At 39.1% G+C, this 14,068-nt stretch overlaps 1 long non-coding RNA gene across 1 annotated transcript; it reads left to right on the top strand.

The window, feature by feature from the left end:
• The first annotated feature begins 9,533 nt into the window (after positions 1-9,533).
• LOC133710593 (uncharacterized) lies at positions 9,534-10,296 on the top strand. The gene is made up of 2 exons (XR_009846772.1): positions 9,534-9,816; positions 9,934-10,296. It is a non-coding gene; the product is annotated as an uncharacterized LOC133710593 (long non-coding RNA).
• The last annotated feature ends 3,772 nt before the right edge of the window (positions 10,297-14,068 follow it).

Below are 14,068 nucleotides of genomic sequence, written 5' to 3'. Positions count from 1 at the left end.
ATTAAAAAGAGATTTTCTAGGGAGATTATCTAGGGCTATTTGTATGGAAAGAAAATACTTGGAGATAAACCCTAGATGCTTTGCCGTGAAAAAGGAAGAGATAAACAAGGGAGAACGTGAAATTCCTAGGGTTTTGGACGGCAAAGATATTCCCTAGAGAGTTTTAAGGAAAGAGAAAAAGGTGGAGACCAAGAAAAGCTCAAATGAAGACTAGATACATTCCTACATTCCCTAAAGAGTTTTGGCCGAATTTAAAGACAGAAAATCAGAAATTATCTCAAGAATTTCGGCAAGAAAATCAAGGGAAATATTCTAGGAAATTATGTGATTGGTTGAGACACCTCATAGGGCTTATGTGGCAAGAAGTCATTGGAGGAAATTATGTGGAAGTGCAAGCAATTGCCGTGAGCTTTTCTAGGGTTTTGGACGGCATGGAGACCTAGGGGCCGTCCCCTATATATTCCTCTCTTCTCTCAACGTCAAGGAGTTCCCACTTTTGCGTTTTACAACTTTAGAAAAAATCAGAAAACTCTCTCTAGCTTAGCCGTGTTCTTCTCCATCCTCTAGGGCAACCACGAAGTTCAAGCAAGGCCAAGGAAGAAGAGGACAAGCCGTGCACATCATCCATCACCATCCTTGAAGATTGCTTTCGAAATTCAAGAGACCATTCATCCCATCTCCATCTCTTGGTGTAATCCGATTCTCCTTGTAACCTTTGCTTTGTAATTTTCGTTGGTTATGCCCTAGTTGACACATGTGTTTGAACAAGTTTCGAATTCTGAAATTCTATGATTAATTGTTAATTTTCAGATTCATGTTTTGCGATTTATGGTTGCTTATGTGTGAGTGTTTGATTAAATTTGCATGATAGATAACTTTTGTATTTTAATCTTATGTGGTTGCAAACACCTAGGGTTTTTATATAATTGGTGCTACGAATTTAAGAACATGAATCAACTTTTTGGTTTTGTGTTCTTGAATCAATAAGTAGTAAAGGTTTTGCACAAAAACCGAATTTAATCAAAGAAGATTGCAATTAGGTGGACTTTTTCATACTAAGTTGCACATTTGAATTGATAGCCTTTCTAGATGCTTAATGCGTTAGACATGTATGATTGACTAGCTTTCTAGGGCTTGAATGCATGTTTGATAGGATTAGTCTATGTGCTTTCACTTAGATTAATTAGCGTTGAAAGTAAAATATGGGAAAATTGTTTGCTTTGAACGTTTCACATGATCAATTCCTCTTGCATGACTATGATGAACAATGATGAACTTGAATTAATTTTAATCATATGTTTCGATTTTGATCTTTGTTCTCGCATTCCATTTATAATTTTATGTTTTTGCAGTTTAATTGTTTTATTAACTTAGTTTTATTTTCAGAAAAACCAAAATCAAAAACCCCCTTTTAATTCGTAAATAATGTGCATATGTGTGAATATTATACTTTGTTTTGATTTTAATTGTTTAATTGTTTGACAATGATAGGTGTACCCTCAATCCCCGGAATAGAACGATCCCTACTTACTTATACTACTAATGACATTTCAGGGTTAAATTATGCGCTTGCTTTGAGCGCATCAATTTTTGGCGCCGTTGCCGGGGATTGAAAAATCATTTGCCATATTGTGAATAATTGTTTTGTTTATATTGTTATCGAAAAAAAAAAAAAAAAAAAAAAAAAAAAAAAAAATTTTGCTTTTTAATTTTGTAATTGTCGAAAATTAGATAATCAATTACTTAGGTTGTTATTTATATTGTTGAATACTAGTTTAATTGTGAGTTGTAAATTAAAGAAGGAATAGGTGAAGTCGTGTTTATTAATATTGGCCTAAACCCCTTATTGGTACCTAGTTCAGGTCCCTTAAGGTTGAGGGCGGCCTTTATTAACATTCATTGAACTGTCTAACACACTTAGGACCTTTTACATCCTAGTAAGAATATCCTATGTGAGATGGTGTCTAGGAAGGGGACAACGTTCATGACGGGTTCTGGATTCAGAAGTGCTTACAAATGGGCGTAAACCTCAATGAGGGAGTAGCCTATGCCAAAATGGATCCTACCTCTTGTGTTCGCCCTCCCCTACCTGGCCATTTCAGTAAGGTTGCCCAACGGATGTAGGAGGGACTTTGTGTCTAGACGATTATACTTGGGCCGCATGTCCACTTGATTTACCGCTTGGAATTAAATTTGATATCAATAGTATTTATAACAAAAGAAAATGTAAGAAATTGTTGTGGCACTTAAGGTATATTGGATTAAACATAATCTTGGAAGGGTAGCTGTTTCAGCCCCATTGCACAACGAGATTCCCTGTTCCCGTACCTAAGTGTTGAAAATAATTGTAAATAAAAGAAAGAAAAAAGAAAAAAAAAAAAAAAAAAAAATCGGAAAAAGAAAAAAAATAATAATAATAATTGTGAATAGTGACGTTTTGTACATGTGTTTTGTGTGAAAGTTTTGTGTGTAATTTGTCTAATATACTTGTAAAGAAAAAGTAAAAAAAAAAAAAAAAAAAAAAAATTGATTTATAAATGTTGTTAATTATTTGATTGTTATAAGTGTGTAAAATCGTATGAGTAGACAAGGGCCCTTTTGTTAATATTGGCCTTAACCCTTCATTGGTACCTTTCTAAGGTCTTATGAGGTTGAGGGCGGCCTTTATTAGCATTAGGAGAACAGTCTAACACATGAGTACTTTCCAAACTGAGTAAGGGGCATTACAGATGGTGTCTTAGGTTGAGACCCTGGGTGATGGGTTCAAATTGGATCTCAGAGATACTATAGACTGTGCGTAAACCACAATGTGGAAGTAGCCAATAGGGGCGTAAACCTCAATGAGGGAGTAGCCTCCGTAGTATCACCAAAATGAGTCCTCCCTCTCACTTACCTCTTAATCTGGCTATCTGGCCTTCTGAAACCACGGAAAGAGACTTATGTCTAGGCGACTATCCCTATATCGTAGCTCACCAATAGTAGTGGTTTCTATTGGGCTCGACTTACAACTTGGAATCAATTGAGTTATTAACGATGTTTATAAGTTCTAAAAAAAAATAGTAATAAAATACTTGTACATACCCTTCACATGTAAAGTGCCTTGTTTTTACTTCTCTTACTTGTACAAAATGTAAGTCTCTTTTGTTGCATTGTGAATAGTGACGTTTTTGTATGAAAATATTAACTTGTATTTTGTTTGTTTTCGTAAGTTACTCACTTTTGTACATCTTAATGTTGTTCAGGAATTCCATGAATGTCCGAGTCCTCTAAACTCCCTACCATACGAGAGATTGAAGAAAGACTTGCTCGTTTGAAGAATCCTCCACAACTTGAGTACAGAAGACCTTCTCCCTTGCAATTCAAGCCATATACATTCAACGAGCAAGGGAAAAGAATCTTAGATCCTTCAGAGGAATCCACATCACCTACACCAACTCCATCTCCACCACTTTCACCATCACCTTTGATTTCGCCTAACTTACCATCACCACAAATTACTTCCCCTCTTTCACCTTCACCACCACTTACACCACCACCTGAAGAAGTTCAAGAAGAGAGAATGGCATCCATTAGGGAACTATCCACAGCAACAGTCGAGGGAGGACCCCCTACAGGCATTGTGTACCCTGCCCCTGCAGCAGGAAGACAAGCAGAGTTTGAACTGAAGAGTGGACTATTGCACCAACTCCCTATTTTCCATGGACTTCCTATGGAGGACGCCCACAAGCACCTTAGGGCATTCCAGGTTGTGTGTTCTAACATGAAACCACAAGGAGCAGATGAGAACATTCTGAAGATGAAGGCATTTCCATTTTCCTTAGCTGACAGAGCCAAAGATTGGCTATATGAGATTCCTGCTGGACGTATCACCTCTTGGGAAACAATGAGGAAGGCCTTCTTGGAAAAATACTTCCCAGCTTCAAAGGTCATCACACTTAGGAAGAAGCTCAGTGGAATTGAACAAGCCCCAGATGAGTCCTATTCTGCCTATTTTGAGAGGTTCAATTCCTTACTTGCGCAATGTCCTCAACATCAGATGAAGGATGAGACCCTCCTTACTTGCTTTTATGAAGGACTCCTACCTTTGGAAAGGCAAATGCTTGATGCTGCAGCTGGAGGAGCTTTTGTGGATAAGTCACCTGCTGCTGGGAAAGAACTTATTGAAAATCGTGCCCTCAACACTCAACAGTATGAGGGTGTGAGACAGACCACTCGTAGGGTCAATGAGGTGAGCACCAGTCCTGCCATTGCGGATCAATTGAGCAAACTCACCCTTCTTGTGAACAAGGTAGCGACTACTCAAGGCCATGGAGGATCTTCTGCTTGTGGGGTATGCTTTACCCAAGGGCATCCTACGGATCAATGTCCTCAACTAAGTGAGAATGGTGGTTGGGAGTCTGTGAATGCCATAGGAGGCTATCAAGGGAACCAAGGGGGTCCCCAACGTCCAAGGTATGATCCATATTCGAATACCTATAACCCTGGATGGAGGGATCACCCCAACTTCAAGTGGACCAACAATGAGAATGTTCAGAATCCTCTTGGTGGGAGTTTCCAACGTCCTCAAGGACCTTCATTTCAAGGACCTTCTTTTCAAAGGCCTTACATGCCTCCTCAACACAACTCAGGGAATTCAAATTCCCACTATGATAAGACTATTGAGGCATTGACTAATTCCACTCAGGCATTGACTAGTGCCACACAGACTTTGATGCAAGGACAACAGACCCACACCAAGGACATTGCTGAACTCAAAAAGCAGATGGGACAAGTGGTGGACTTCATGACCAAGTTTCATGAAACTGGTAGGCTTCCGAGCAACACAATTCCAAACCCAAAAGGAGGCTCTGAAGGCCCACCCAACTGAGGACGAGAGGAAACCAAGTCTAGGCTGAAAGACTATAAACATTAAGCGCTGCTTGGGAGGCAACCCAATTCAGAAGTAGCTGTGGAGGAGCCTTCAACGCAGATTTTCTTCTTCTTCCCTACTTCTTTATTTTTGTAACTTTTGTTTTTCTTTGAACTTTATTTTCGTAAATTCCATCTCTATATGCTTAAGTGTTTCATTGCATGCTTATAATTGATTACATTGAGGACAATGCAATATTTAAGTGTGGGGGAAGGGATTTATATTTTGTCTTTTATTGTTTTGAGTCATATATATTGAAAAATACAAAAAAATCGAAAAATGTCATAAAAATAAAAAAATTTCGTTGCTTTTGTTTTTGTTTTGAGTCTTAGGATGCCCTTTCAACTGTCTAGGATGATTCTATATCTCTGAAATCATGACTAAAAGAGGATCACGAAATTGAGATGACTTAAAATGGTATTCTTTGGTTAATTGAGATATACGAAAAATATGTGCCTTGTAGTGGATATGGATTTCGTAACTTTGGTACAGAATATGAGCATGTTAAGATGAGTTTTGATTCATATAAACCCATGTGAGATAATTGAACCATGTTCCTTTTTCTTGGAGTGAAATGAAAAATATATTCTTAATTTCTTGGCGATGTTTTGATGATCTCATTATTCTTTCATCTTGATTGACTACTTGCCATAGATTAAGTTTGATGGACTAGAGAATGCTAGAATTCGCTCTTGTGCTTGTTGAGACGTGATATCAATATATGGCCCTGATTCTGGAAAGGATAGAGGCACCCTAGGAATTACCATCATTGCCAAATGAACCTGTGTCCCTAATTGTGCCCGTCGTGGGACTCCCCTAGATAAACCCCTTTGAGCCTACGTTAAGCCTTTTCTTTCATCACCCTTAAAATCTTTAACCTAAGCCTTAGTATAGCTATGACCCTACCCTTTGTCCTAAGGACTTAGTGGAGCTAAATTGAGACTTTACTTGAAGATTTTTGACGTCAATTTTGAAGAATAAGAAGAGGTGAAGGTTCAAGTGTGGGGGTAAACTTGTCCATGAACGAAAAATGTATGAAAAAGCCGAGAAAATGAAAAGAAAAGAAAAATGTACACGGCTAGAAAAGAAAAGAAAGAAATATCTATGGATTTTAGTCCCCCATACTTAGTGATTTCGGAGTTTACTTTAAATTGAAGGCCCACTACAGAAAAATTTGGCCTTTGTCCATTTCACTAGAGTCAAGGGAAGTTTACATTGAAGATTGGGCCCAACATGAAGACATTTGGCCCTTTTATGTGACCACTAGGAGAAAGTGACGTTTTTGCAATGCCTTGGTGACATATTTCGAGGACTCTCTACATTTACAGAAGCTCTACTAGGTTTTTAGGACACTTTGTTAAATTCCTTACCCTTCGTTTCTTTAAACCTTGAGCCATGGCCCCATTACAACCCTTGAGAAGACCTTCTTGATCCTTAAGATGGGACAGCCCTTGATGTGGAGATGAGTTACAAGAGTTGAACCTATGGCTTGGGTCCATCTGTGCAAGTAGTTGGTATCCTTCATGAGATCTTTAAAGAAAATTATACTTGTGCTTTCGTTTCTTGCACTATGTGATATACTTGCTATCTTTCACATATACTTGAGTGTATAAGCTTTTAAGCATTGCCATGATCTGAGAGAAGAAAGAGTGAATATACCTTGTGAGGAACTGAATCAAACTTGTTTGAAGCATGCTTAACAGAAACCATCACCATTGTTCCAACCAAGTCCTACTTGTGTATATGTGAATTATATGTTTTAATTAACTCTCGAATGCCTAAACATTGATTCTTGGTGAAGTGCTAATCTTGGTGTTGTGAAAGTAAGAGATTGCTGAGACAAATAGTTGAAGGGCAATAGAGTCTTTGTTTGTTTGAGTCTTTAATTTTCGTTGAGTCTTAGTGTGTGTCTTTGTTTGATTTTGCTAAGGGACTAGCAAAAGCTAAGTGTGGGGGAATTTGATAGGAGCATTTTAATGCGACGTTTTAACTGCATTTCCTTACATTTCTTGCGCCATTTCCTTAGTAAAACTCTGTTTAGGAAAGTTTCCATTCTTTGATTGGGAAAGTTCCTATTTGTAGAAAGTTTCCATTTTTCTTAGTTTCTATTTTCCATTTTTAGAAAGTTTCTATTCTTATAGTTTTCATTTCTCATTTCTGGCAAGTTTCTATTTTTCATTTTTAGTAACTTTCTATTTTTCATTTTTGGTAAGTTGCTATTTTTCAAATTAGGAAAGTTTCTATTTCTCATACTAGTTTCTATTTTCAGGACCTCCGAGCTAGAAAGTGGAAATGAACTCACAAATGGAAAGAGGAGCCTGCGAACATCAAGACAAACAAATATGAGAGAAAACGGTCCACACATTTGAGCAGAAATGAAGAAACAAGCTTTCCTAGTGCAACCAGGAAACCCTGCGAAATGGAGGAGAGCTTACCAATGAAGTTTCCAACGCAACTATGAAAAGAAATGAAGAAAATAAAGTGTTGTGATGTTGGAAGATGACATGGCATAGAAGTGACGCATGGAGGCCCAAAAACTCTCAAGACTTGTTGGATTTTTGGCTAATTGGATAAAAGCCCACCAAAGCCCATGGAACTAGGGTTTGTGACGCAAACCCTAGCCCTAAAGATGTTTTGCCGTGAATTTGCAAGAGAGAAACAAGGAAGAGGCGTCCAAAAATCAGAAATTAAAAAGAGATTTTCTAGGGAGATTATCTAGGGCTATTTGTATGGAAAGAAAATACTTGGAGATAAACCCTAGATGCTTTGCCGTGAAAAAGGAAGAGATAAACAAGGGAGAACGTGAAATTCCTAGGGTTTTGGACGGCAAAGATATTCCCTAGAGAGTTTTAAGGAAAGAGAAAAAGGTGGAGACCAAGAAAAGCTCAAATGAAGACTAGATACATTCCTACATTCCCTAAAGAGTTTTGGCCGAATTTAAAGACAGAAAATCAGAAATTATCTCAAGAATTTCGGCAAGAAAATCAAGGGAAATATTCTAGGAAATTATGTGATTGGTTGAGACACCTCATAGGGCTTATGTGGCAAGAAGTCATTGGAGGAAATTATGTGGAAGTGCAAGCAATTGCCGTGAGCTTTTCTAGGGTTTTGGACGGCATGGAGACCTAGGGGCCGTCCCCTATATATTCCTCTCTTCTCTCAACGTCAAGGAGTTCCCACTTTTGCGTTTTACAACTTTAGAAAAAATCAGAAAACTCTCTCTAGCTTAGCCGTGTTCTTCTCCATCCTCTAGGGCAACCACGAAGTTCAAGCAAGGCCAAGGAAGAAGAGGACAAGCCGTGCACATCATCCATCACCATCCTTGAAGATTGCTTTCGAAATTCAAGAGACCATTCATCCCATCTCCATCTCTTGGTGTAATCCGATTCTCCTTGTAACCTTTGCTTTGTAATTTTCGTTGGTTATGCCCTAGTTGACACATGTGTTTGAACAAGTTTCGAATTCTGAAATTCTATGATTAATTGTTAATTTTCAGATTCATGTTTTGCGATTTATGGTTGCTTATGTGTGAGTGTTTGATTAAATTTGCATGATAGATAACTTTTGTATTTTAATCTTATGTGGTTGCAAACACCTAGGGTTTTTATATAATTGGTGCTACGAATTTAAGAACATGAATCAACTTTTTGGTTTTGTGTTCTTGAATCAATAAGTAGTAAAGGTTTTGCACAAAAACCGAATTTAATCAAAGAAGATTGCAATTAGGTGGACTTTTTCATACTAAGTTGCACATTTGAATTGATAGCCTTTCTAGATGCTTAATGCGTTAGACATGTATGATTGACTAGCTTTCTAGGGCTTGAATGCATGTTTGATAGGATTAGTCTATGTGCTTTCACTTAGATTAATTAGCGTTGAAAGTAAAATATGGGAAAATTGTTTGCTTTGAACGTTTCACATGATCAATTCCTCTTGCATGACTATGATGAACAATGATGAACTTGAATTAATTTTAATCATATGTTTCGATTTTGATCTTTGTTCTCGCATTCCATTTATAATTTTATGTTTTTGCAGTTTAATTGTTTTATTAACTTAGTTTTATTTTCAGAAAAACCAAAATCAAAAACCCCCTTTTAATTCGTAAATAATGTGCATATGTGTGAATATTATACTTTGTTTTGATTTTAATTGTTTAATTGTTTGACAATGACAGGTGTACCCTCAATCCCCGGAATAGAACGATCCCTACTTACTTATACTACTAATGACATTTCAGGGTTAAATTATGCGCTTGCTTTGAGCGCATCAGTGAGCCCCGAAAAATTTATCGAGCTTAAATTGAGATCTTTCAACAAGTTATTTATTTACGATCTCGGTAATTGTCAAAGTGGTCGAGAATATTTTCAGAAATTTTTGTACAGTGAAATCCTCGATTTAAGAGTTGGATAATAAAGTACACGACACGACGAGTTCGTGAAAATTTTCGGGAGATTTTTCGGACACCCGAAGTGTTTATAATGAATTTCCGAAGTTTGGAAATTATGGAAATTCATTTAAATAAAAAGAAATTTCTGCGGTGCAATCCTAACCATCCATAAATCCACCGCTTCATCTTAGCCATTAAAATAGATTGAGCTTGGGGCTATAAAATACCCTTGATCAGATCAGGGATCGTGATCGATTGCTCCTAGAAAGCTCGAGAGAGCATCAGAGCTCTCTGACCCGGACACAGCCGCGACCCAAGAGAGAAACCCGACCGGAGTGACGCCGTCCGGCCACCGATCAACGACTCACGACCATCGATCTCTTCCTCTAGTCATTGCCGTCACGCCTGTGGGCTTCGATCGCCCATGCACCGGACGAGGAGGGAGAAACGACAGTGAGAAGTTCTGACTGCTCCGGCGAAGTTCAGCAATTTCCGGCCACCGTCTGGGCCGCATTCGGTATAGAAATTCCTCCCCTCATCTTCCTCTACATGTCTGCGTAATTAGTTTTCAGTTTGGATTGGGTTTTGATGGTTTTTGTTTCTGGGTTCATCTCGGTTCTGCCGTGTTCTTCAGCGCCGGCGACTTTTCCGGCATTCTGGTCTGGGTTTCGGCTTCGGTTGCAGCTCTAGGCGAGATATTGTGAAGGTTTCTGGGATATTAACACCAAGGTCATCAGTTCATCCGTAGTCCAGTGCAGCAAGGAATTTCAGCAAACCGAGTTGGTTTTCGAAGGTAGATACCACCCTTGCATCAAGTATTTTTCTTCTGGGAATGATTGGGAGTTAAATACTATGATAGTGGGTTGAGATCATAATCTGATATTGTGATCTTGAATCAGAAATTTGGTTGAATTGTTGGTTTGAAGATATGTTTGAACTAGGAGGACAGATTGGATGAGTTGTGAACACTTGAATGAATTATGATTATCATGTTTGATTGTGGCTGTTGTTATTTAGGAGGTAGCAGTATAGAAATTATGAATTGGTTGTGGAATAATCGAAAAATGGTGAAGTTATAAGGCTTGGGAGTCTATAGTAGTTTGGGCACACCTTGCATGGAAATTGGAAAGTATTGGGTGTCCATAGTAAATTCCGTGGAATTACTATGCGGCAAAACGGTTAAGTAAATTTGAGATCTTTCGTTAGTGAAGTCGTTATTGGTTTGCTTGTGTATTTCGCGGTTTGATAATAAGTAAAGAAAAGAAATTACATATGTTGGGTGGCCTTAGTGAATCGGGTGCGCTCAATATATGTTTGATCGGTACTGTAATTTCAAGAGAATGTTCGAAGATTTAAGTTAATGGTCGAACTTACTACGATTGGTCACACATTGGTCAAACTAAGAGACGTTGGTCAAAATGGTCAATCCTGGTCAAACCAGGAAAGGGTAGTCAAACCCTGGTTAACTCCTGGTCAAACCAGGAAAAGTTAGTTGTACGATTTATTAATCGTCTAGATTTCAATTATTAGTTTAGTGAGATATTAACTGTCGAAATGTCGGAATTTAGGCCTCCAGTTACCCGAGGAACGGAAGGTTCGCGACTCTCGGAGTACGTGAGAGAAAGCATCGAAATTCAGGTAGGGATTCGGAACTCTCCTCGATGCGTATTTTTACTTCCTTAGTTGTTTTCAATATGATGCACGTGACATAGTGTGGCTTGGTTAAGTTAAAATGCGATGCATACTGACCAAACCATATGAGAAATGTGATGGCTTGACGGCGAAAGGGACACTGACTTCCTTGGGTTCGATTCCCTAAACCTCCGGAGGGTTAGCTACACCGGTAGGACGGTGAGCGATCGCAATGACGACCTGATCCGTGTGTGTAGCTAGGTAGCGGACGCTCTCGCTACGCTTACCTGGTGATAACTTAAATTAAGGTAAGGTCGTGTAGTGGGTCTATGGGACCGGCCATCAGGTAAAACTTTGATTTGGCGCCGTATTTATTTAAGCATCATGCATCAGTTTTCAAGTTGAAAAACATTAAAGTTTGTCGTTCTTTTAAATACTTGGTTTAAGCATGTTTTCATACTGGAGCTCCAAAATCTATTTATCGGTTCAAACCTAGTCGAGTTAGAGTTCCTATTGAGCAGCGAGGACGAAAGCTCACCCCTACAACAGTATGAATGCAGGTACTGTGCACTGGTGACGGGACAGCAGCTGGCGGAGCTGGGTGTGCGAAAGCTCGGTAAATCATTGTTTGGATTTTATTTTAAATTCTCTTTCTCGAACTTCGTGTTTCAGAGCTTGTTGTTATCTAGCCTCGTGTTAAATTCAGTTGAATTCTCTTTCATTGAAATCCGTACCTCGTGTGAGCCTTTATCTAAGTTCTAGACAAACGAAATAGATTTTAGCAATTCAAGTTTTCACCTCAAAAATATTTGTAGCTTCCGCTGTGTTTTACAAAAAGTTTTTTAAACAAAATGCCTAGCGGTTCTCTAGGATGTAAATCGAGCGTTCGGTTTATGTTTTAGAGACTCGCGGCACTGTGACGTGCTTTAGCTGGTGAGGTGCAGCTTGGGGCGTTACATATTGCATCACCCCAAGCGGATATAAGGAGATTGGTGCGCATTACCAATGTCCGGACTACTATCGTAGTCGTTTCCGCGAGACCATTTGGGTGTGTTCATGGGAATATAATGTCCAACATTAGTCCCAATACAATAACTATCGAAAGTCTTCGATGTAAACTCTCTAGCATCGTCAAATCCAGTTGACGGAATAGGATGATTCGGGGAGTGAGTCTGTTGTGGTATGATATGTGCTAGGAGTGTAGCATAAGCAGCATTACAAGTGGACAATGGCACAACACGTGACCAGCGTGTTTGCGTGTCAACCAACATCATGAGATATTTAAACGTCCGCAAGTTGGTTGAACTAGTCCACAGAATCCCCACGGATTCTATGTAAGAACATAATGAGTATTTTTATATCCTTTGCATAGGACGGTCTTAGTCCTAATTTCCCTAAGGAACAGGCTTTGTAAAACGAGCGAGACGCTTTAAAAGCAACCAATGAGGATTTTGGTTGGGTCTGAGCGTCTGAAACGCTATTTGAAGCAAAGTTAGTGATTGCAGCATCAACTGGGGCGCCATCACCATAATGGACGCCATCCATGGCATCATGGATAGGGAATGTGCCAGCCCTAGGCTGGTGGTGGACGGAGGCGGTGCCCTAGGCAGCAGCGTCGGTCACACTTAGTCCAGGAATCAACTTTTGATTCATGCTTCATTTCGCTCGAAAGAAAGGATGTCCATGTGAAGTCTTTAGTAGACGGATCATCATATCATGACTAGGATGACCTATCCTGTCGTGACAAAGCCAATATATGTCTAAATCTAAGAGATCTTCTCTCATAACTTTATTGGATTTAATAGCTCGAATAGTGACATAGAGTCCACTAGAGAGACACATAAACTTCTCTAAGATGCGTCTTTGTTCGCAATCACTAGAGGTATTGCAAAGTAACTCATTTCCGTTCTCTACATGCATTTTCGCATGGAATCCGTTGGCTATTCATAGGTGCGATTTGCCCTAGGAGCGTAGAGAGTTTCTGTGACAGTAATCAAGGTGCCATTTGGCAAGGGGAACTTGGGCTATTCCATGTCCTTGAATTAATACTGATGGCCCAGCCATCGTAGTCACAAAGTAATATGCTCAGAATCAAAATGGAGTCATAATGAAAAGAACTCAAAATTTTATTCATAAGCCAATGGAGTTACATCATTGTCTCTTTGACCAAAGAAAATCTAATCCAAAATGCTAGCTAATGCAAAACAATGGTAGTCGTCTAACTTCTTTCGGTAATTCCAAAATAAATGTGACTAAGTGAGTAGAGAGATGTCGATGGAGCAAGGCTCGCTTAAGTACCACTAATCTCATAACCTTCCTAGACATCACACTTACTCTGGGTGAGTCTTCTTTGAAGAAAGACTAAACCATTGGCATTTACTACAAAAATATATGGCAATTGCCTATTACATCTCTTGGAAAAATAAAGACTTAAACAGAATTGGCGATCTATTGATCCCAGCCAGATTTGTAGTCTTTAACCCTTTACTCTAGATTATCATCTTGATCTTCTTGTTCCACATCGTGAGCTTCTCTTGCTTCACAATATGCTTTGTAGGCGGTGACAATTTCTTCACGAGCTCTACAAATGTGTGCCCAATGACCGGATACTCCACATCGAGAACATACATCTCTTTGCTCAAACTCCATTGATTGAGGCACTTTGAAAGCGTCATTTAGATGACTCTTAGTGTTGGTGGCGCCACCAACATGGTCAGAGGCGTTGCCTCCCTCTCTCTTTCCACGTTGACCTCTTCGGTTCTGTGTTCGCTTATTTTGGCGGTTACCTTCCCAAGTAGAGCGATTATATGGACTAGAACGTCCAGAAGTATCCCTAAGATTAGGGTTTCACTCTTGGCGCCAGCTCTTAGGGGCGCGACTATAATTGGATTCCGGAATATGCTCTGTTTCCACGGATCTTGAATTATAGTTCTTCACAATTATGTTGTCATGCTTTTCAACGACATTCATAGCTCTAATAAGCTCATGAAACCTTGTGATCCTTCCTGCAGTAACATTGATTCGATAGTTCTTAGCAACCAACAATGCAGAGACGGGGAAGGTAGAGAGAGTCTTCTCAATCAACATCGCATTTGTGATCTCTTTACCACAGAATTCCATTAAGGATTTAATGCGAA

This window comes from Rosa rugosa, chromosome 5, assembly GCF_958449725.1.
Source record: "Rosa rugosa chromosome 5, drRosRugo1.1, whole genome shotgun sequence".
NCBI classification, from domain to species: domain Eukaryota; kingdom Viridiplantae; phylum Streptophyta; class Magnoliopsida; order Rosales; family Rosaceae; genus Rosa; species Rosa rugosa.
The sequence above is the reverse complement of the archived record's forward strand: the minus strand, read 5'-3'. Positions and strand labels throughout refer to the sequence as shown.